The sequence below is a fragment of the Nymphalis io genome, chromosome 26 (assembly GCF_905147045.1).
Source record: "Nymphalis io chromosome 26, ilAglIoxx1.1, whole genome shotgun sequence".
Lineage (NCBI taxonomy): Eukaryota > Metazoa > Arthropoda > Insecta > Lepidoptera > Nymphalidae > Nymphalis > Nymphalis io.
In genome coordinates, this window is record NC_065913.1 from 9,612,501 (window position 1) to 9,620,000 (window position 7,500).

A 7,500-nucleotide genomic window follows, 5' to 3' on the forward strand; every position below is an offset into this window, starting at 1 on the left:
AACTTAGATTCCACAATACACGAACGTACCGCGTTAATTTTTTCACATTTCGAAGATATTATATTATCGTTCTGTTATAGTTCAAATTTAGTGATCGAATGAAATCACTCGGATATCGTTATCGTGTTCGATTCTAATGTTATTTTAAAATATTTCAGAAAAATAAAGTATGTTATCGTCGTAAAATGTAAACTTCGATTCCACAATACACGAACGTACCGCGTTAATTTTTTCACATTTCGAAGATATTATATTATCGTTCTGTTATAGTTCAAATTTAGTGATCGAATGAAATCACTCGGATATCGTTATCGTGTTCGATTCTAGTGTTATTTTAAAATATTTCAGATAAATAAAGTATGTTATCGTCGTAAAATGTAAACTTCGATTCCACAATACACGAACGTACCGCGTTAATTTTTTCACATTTTGAAGATATTATATTATCGTTCTGTTATATTTCAAATGCAATGATCGAATCTAGTGTTATTTTAACATATTTTAGATAAATAAAGTATGTTATCGTCGTAAAATGTAAACTTCGATTCCACAATACACGAACGTACCGCGTTAATTTTTTCACATTTCGAAGATATTATATTATCGTTCTGTTATAGTTCAAATTTAGTGATCGAATGAAATCACTCGGATATCGTTATCGTGTTCGATTCTAATGTTATTTTAAAATATTTCAGAAAAATAAAGTATGTTATCGTCGTAAAATGTAAACTTCGATTCCACAATACACGAACGTACCGCGTTAATTTTTTCACATTTTGAAGATATTATATTATCGTTCTGTTATATTTCAAATGCAATGATCGAATCTAGTGTTATTTTAACATATTTTAGATAAATAAAGTATGTTATCGTCGTAAAATGTAAACTTCGATTCCACAATACACGAACGTACCGCGTTAATTTTTTCACATTTCGAAGATATTATATTATCGTTCTGTTATAGTTCAAATTTAGTGATCGAATGAAATCACTCGGATATCGTTATCGTGTTCGATTCTAATGTTATTTTAAAATATTTCAGAAAAATAAAGTATGTTATCGTCGTAAAATGTAAACTTCGATTCCACAATACACGAACGTACCGCGTTAATTTTTTCACATTTCGAAGATATTATATTATCGTTCTGTTATAGTTCAAATTTAGTGATCGAATGAAATCACTCGGATATCGTTATCGTGTTCGATTCTAGTGTTATTTTAAAATATTTCAGATAAATAAACTATGTTATCGTCGTAAAATGTAAACTTAGATTCCACAATACACGAACGTACCGCGTTAATTTTTTCACATTTTGAAGATATTATATTATCGTTCTGTTATATTTCAAATGCAATGATCGAATCTAGTGTTATTTTAACATATTTTAGATAAATAAAGTATGTTATCGTCGTAAAATGTAAACTTCGATTCCACAATACACGAACGTACCGCGTTAATTTTTTCACATTTCGAAGATATTATATTATCGTTCTGTTATAGTTCAAATTTAGTGATCGAATGAAATCACTCGGATATCGTTATCGTGTTCGATTCTAATGTTATTTTAAAATATTTCAGAAAAATAAAGTATGTTATCGTCGTAAAATGTAAACTTCGATTCCACAATACACGAACGTACCGCGTTAATTTTTTCACATTTGAAAGATATTATATTATCTTTCTGTTATAGTTCAAATGCAATGATCGAATCTAGTGTCATTTTAAAATATTTCAGATAAATAAAGTATGTTATCGTCGTAAAATGTAAACTTCGATTCCACAATACACGAACGTACCGCGTTAATTTTTTCACATTTGAAAGATATTATAAGATGTAAATTTTGTAGTGTCACGTTCGTGGTTAGTTCGTGTCATGAACGATGTCGCTAAAGTATGTTATCGTCGTAAAATGTAAACTTCGATTCCACAATACACGAACGTACCGCGTTATTTTTTTCACATTTCAATGATATTTTATTATCGTTCTGTTATAGTTCAAATGCAATGATCGAATCTAGTGTTATTTTAACATATTTTAGATAAATAAAGTATGTTATCATCGTAAAATGTAAACTTCGATTCCACAATACACGAACGTACCGCGTTAATTTTTTCACATTTTGAAGATATTATATTATCGTTCTGTTATATTTCAAATGCAATGATCGAATCTAGTGTTATTTTAACATATTTTAGATAAATAAAGTATGTTATCGTCGTAAAATGTAAACTACGATTCCACAATACACGAACGTACCGCGTTAATTTTTTCACATTTGAAAGATATTTTATTATCGTTCTGTTATAGTTCAAATGCAATGATCGAATGAAATCACTCGGATATCGTTATCGTGTTCGATTCTAGTGTAATTTTAAAATATTTCAGATAAATAAAGTATGATATCGTCGTAAAATGTAAACTTCGATTCCACAATACACGAACGTACCGCGTTAATTTTTTCACATTTGAAGGATATTATATTATCTTTCTGTTATAGTTCAAATGCAATGATCGAATCTAGTGTCATTTTAAAATGTTTCAGATAAATAAAGTATGTTATCGTCGTAAAATGTAAACTTCGATTCCACAATACACGAACTTACCGCATTAATTTTTTCACATTTCAAAGATGTTATATTATCGTTCTGTTATAGTTCAAATTTAGTGATCGAATGAAATCACTCGGATATCGTTATCGTGTTCGATTCTAATGTTATTTTAAAATATTTCAGAAAAATGAAGTATGTTATCGTCGTAAAATGTAAACTTCGATTCCACAATACACGAACGTACCGCGTTATTTTTTTCACATTTCAAAGATATTTTATTATCGTTCTGTTATAGTTCAAATTTAGTGATCGAATGAAATCACTCGGATATCGTTATCGTGTTCGATTCTAATGTTATTTTAAAATATTTCAGAAAAATAAAGTATGTTATCGTCGTAAAATATAAACTTCGATTCCACAATACACGAACGTACCGCGTTAATTTTTCGGGGGTGGGGGTGGGAGGTTAGGGGGTTGGGGGGGAGTTCTTTGTTTTATTCCTTGCGACGGGGAGGGGGTTGATATTATATATAAAACATTAAATATAAAAATATTCGAAAAAAATACATCCGCCGTTATGAAGCGCCGAATGTCATATTCATCGTCCGGCATATACATAGAGTACGTTCGGTTCGAACGTCGAACGATATATATGAAAATATTATTTCGTGAGACGCGTCGCAACCGTTGAAGATAAGACTCTATCGAAAAGTTGTTTTCTTCTAGTATTGTATTATATTATAATGTATTGCTGCTGCCGCGGTCGTCGTCGTCGTAAGCTCGTCGCGGCGTTGTCGTTTTACAATAATAATATATTATACAAATAATGTGGAGAAATATACTTTTCGTTCTATAACTGTGCCGACCGACGGACGTACGTAAGTTGCTCTTTCTAAAGCGACTCCGGCGTCGTCATCGCTCCTCTCTCTACAAATTCATCGACATGATAACGTATGACGTTCTCGTGTAGATTTATTGTGGACCCCGATGTGTGGTGCGATGACGATGTCTTCGGAGATAAACGCGGCAGACGGAGTTTTTAAAAGATTCAGTACGTTCGTTTAATGCATATAGAAATGTATGCGAAACGGTCGTTCCTAAAACTCTTTATATTAACAAAAACTATCATGTACGAAAAATACATAACCCGAGTATCGGTACGAACACTCAAACACCGGGCGTCGATCCGAATGTTTCACGACACATATATCCGTTGAACAATAACATACGTGCACATCGTGTACGGAAGTGTTTCTAAAATGAACGATCTCGTTTCGAATATTCATATTCGTGACCGTCGAGTGTCATCTTAGAAGACGAATCGTCGTCGTCGTCGTCGTGCTCTTCTCGGGCTACTTCGATGTCGTCGGTTATTTATCATTATTTATTATGATAATGAATGAAAAAAGTCAACCGTAAGAGTCTATCGCGTCTAACGCGATCGAATCGATACGGTACGACGAACCTCGTTTCGAAGCGACGACGAACGAAGACAACGTCGTCGTCGTCGTCGTCGTTGCTAGAAACGAGAATCGAGTTAAATGAGAGAGAAACTTACGGCGAAGGTGTCGCGTTCGCGCAAGCACGCACGGACGTGTCGTCGTCGTCGTCGAGAATAATCTATGTTAGCTCCCTGGTTGATCCTGCCAGTAGTTATATGCTTGTCTCAAAGATTAAGCCATGCATGTCTCAGTGCAAGCCGTATTAAGGCGATACCGCGAATGGCTCAATATATCAGTTTTGGTTCCTTAGATCTTACTCAGTTACTTGGATAACTGTGGTAATTCTAGAGCTAATACATGCAATCAGAACTCTGACCAGTGATGGGATGAGTGCTTTTATTAGATCAAAACCAATCGACGGAGGGCGTCTCGTCCGAAGTCGTTAATTTTGATGAATCTGGATAACTTTTGCCGATCGCATGGTCCAGTACCGGCGACGCATCTTTCAAATGTCTGCCTTATCAACTTTCGATGGTAGTTTCTGCGACTACCATGGTTGTCACGGGTAACGGGGAATCAGGGTTCGATTCCGGAGAGGGAGCCTGAGAAACGGCTACCACATCCAAGGAAGGCAGCAGGCGCGCAAATTACCCACTCCCGGCACGGGGAGGTAGTGACGAAAAATAACGATACGGGACTCTTTCGAGGCCTCGTAATCGGAATGAGTACACTTTAAATATTTTAACGAGGAACAATTGGAGGGCAAGTCTGGTGCCAGCAGCCGCGGTAATTCCAGCTCCAATAGCGTATACTAAAATTGTTGCGGTTAAAAAGCTCGTAGTTGCATTTGTGCGCCGCGCTGTCGGTGCACCGCATCCGCGGTGATACTGACACGTTTGCGGAGCATATCGTCGGTGAGCCGGCGGTAAAACGCCGGTTCAATATCAAAATCCTATCGCGGTGCTCTTCGGTGAGTGTCGAGGTGGGCCGACAATTTTACTTTGAACAAATTAGAGTGCTCAAAGCGGGCTCAAAATGCCGCTTGAATATTTCGTGCATGGAATAATAGAATATGATCTCGGTTCTATTTTGTTGGTTTTCAGAACTCCGAGGTAATGATTAATAGGGATAACTGGGGGCATTCGTATTGCGACGTTAGAGGTGAAATTCTTGGATCGTCGCAAGACGAACATCAGCGAAAGCATTTGCCAAAGGTGTTTTCATCAATCAAGAACGAAAGTTAGAGGTTCGAAGGCGATTAGATACCGCCCTAGTTCTAACCGTAAATATGTCATCTAGCGATCCGCCGACGTTACTACAATGGCTCGGCGGGCAGCTTCCGGGAAACCAAAGATTTTGGACTCCGGGGGGAGTATGGTTGCAAAGCTGAAACTTAAAGGAATTGACGGAAGGGCACCACCAGGAGTGGAGCCTGCGGCTTAATTTGACTCAACACGGGAAATCTCACCAGGCCCGGACACCGGAAGGATTGACAGATTAATAGCTCTTTCTTGATTCGGTGGGTGGTGGTGCATGGCCGTTCTTAGTTGGTGGAGCGATTTGTCTGGTTAATTCCGGTAACGAACGAGACTCTAGCCTGCTAAATAGGCGTCGTCATTTAGGTGTGCCCGATTTCGGTCGAGCAACTCACTGGCGGCGTATTAAAATTCTTCTTAGAGGGACCGGCGGCTTCGAGCCGCACGAGATTGAGCAATAACAGGTCTGTGATGCCCTTAGATGTCCTGGGCCGCACGCGCGCTACACTGAAGGAATCGGCATGTTCTCCCTGGCCTAGAGGCCCGGGCAACCCGTTGAAACTCCTTCGTGCTGGGGATTGGGGTTTGCAATTATCCCCCATAAACGAGGAATTCCTAGTAAGCGCGAGTCATAAGCTCGCGTTGATTACGTCCCTGCCCTTTGTACACACCGCCCGTCGCTACTACCGATTGAATGATTTAGTGAGGTCTTCGGACCGACACGCGGTGGCTTCACGGCCGTCGGCGTTGCTGGGAAGTTGACCAAACTTGATCATTTAGAGGAAGTAAAAGTCGTAACAAGGTTTCCGTAGGGGAACCTGCGGAAGGATCATTAACGTACGTTTATCTATCTCGAATTCTGTTTCGTCTCTGTGCGGATCGAGCTCTTCTCTGTATACGAGCGAGATAAACAGTGCAGCACGAAAGAGCAATGAGAGTGCCGATATAAGACGATATAATAAAACAATAACAATAACAACAACCAAAAAGAATCATAATACGAAAAAATGCGAATTCGATCGGTGGATCGCATTATCGTTTCTCCGACGACGACGACGACTACGTCGTCTTCGTCTAGGCGTTCGTTGATATACGAGTCGTCATCGCCTTCGACGTTAGTATCATCACGTATGAAAATAACGATATTCGCAAAAAAATATATAAATACAATACGTATCGCTGAAGCGTCGTCATCGAATCGATATACGTATATATATTAAAACGTAGTATTATAAAAAGAGATACGAATATAACGATCGTCGTAAGACGTATGTAATCGTGTACTTTCAATTCGAATGTGGACGTCGTATGTACGCGGCGAACGTAACTAGCGAGAACGCTAGCTAACGAACATCGAAGTTGCACGCGTGCAGTCTTCACTCGTCGTTACCGTAGTCGTCTTCGTTATACCTGTGTACGTAGACCGGCAAGAATCCGCGCCGCGAGTCACATGTATAATATATATACGACGCTGTATACGTTTCGAGTTCAAGACTCTCTTCGTTTTCGTTTTCGTCTTTCGTTCTTCGTCTACGTCTACGTCTACGTCTACGTTACGCGTCGTCGTCTCCGTTCGATTACGAGTCTCGTCATCGTTTACATCGATCGGTCGTTATGTGAGTGTCGATTTGAATTCGTTTTTGAATTTAATATGATATCGATTCGTGGTGACGTCGATGTGTTTTCGTGTTTTGTGTTTTATGCGTTATATCATATTTTCATAGAGGCCTCGTGCTTTCGATCGATACGTGCGATGATGCGTTTCACACGCTCTCCTAGACGATGATACGATGATCGACGATCAGTCAGTCAGTCGATCGGTCAGTCGGCGGGGATACGAGAAGCGTCCGCTGAAAGTTTCGTTTGTTTTTTTCGTAAAATGAAATAAAACAAAATGCGGTTCGGCGTTCGTATGTCGTTCGGATGCGAGACGACGACTCCGAATATAATAAAAACGGGGTCGTTCAACGCGTCCCTTCTGATGTTTCGACGTCGGTTTCTCGAGGAAAGCACGATGTTGTCGTCTTTCGATAGCGCATCGTCATCTTCAAATAACTTTTATTTTTTTTTAATTTTTTTTTTTTAATATTTTTTTTTTTTTTAATTTTTATTTATATACTGAAAAGAAATAAAAAAAGAAAAAAAAAAAAAATTTAAACAAACTAATATCACGGGCGTGTATAGAATCGCTTCAGTGATCGTAGAAACTAATCATCATGAAAATAAACAATTACCCTGGACGGTGGATCAC

The 7,500-nt window shown here is 38.3% G+C and overlaps 2 non-coding genes across 2 annotated transcripts in view; both read left to right on the plus strand.

Annotated features, from left to right (window-relative positions):
* Positions 1-4,181: 4,181 nt before the first annotated feature.
* Positions 4,182-6,084, plus strand: LOC126778661 (small subunit ribosomal RNA). Its single transcript, XR_007670208.1, has one exon. It is a non-coding gene; the product is annotated as a small subunit ribosomal RNA (ribosomal RNA).
* Positions 6,085-7,480: 1,396 nt separating this feature from the next.
* Positions 7,481-7,500, plus strand: part of LOC126778646 (5.8S ribosomal RNA) — a 157-nt gene continuing 137 nt past the window's right edge. The window contains exon 1 of the ribosomal RNA XR_007670195.1: positions 7,481-7,500. This exon is cut by the window's right edge and continues 137 nt beyond it. This is a non-coding gene — a ribosomal RNA (5.8S ribosomal RNA).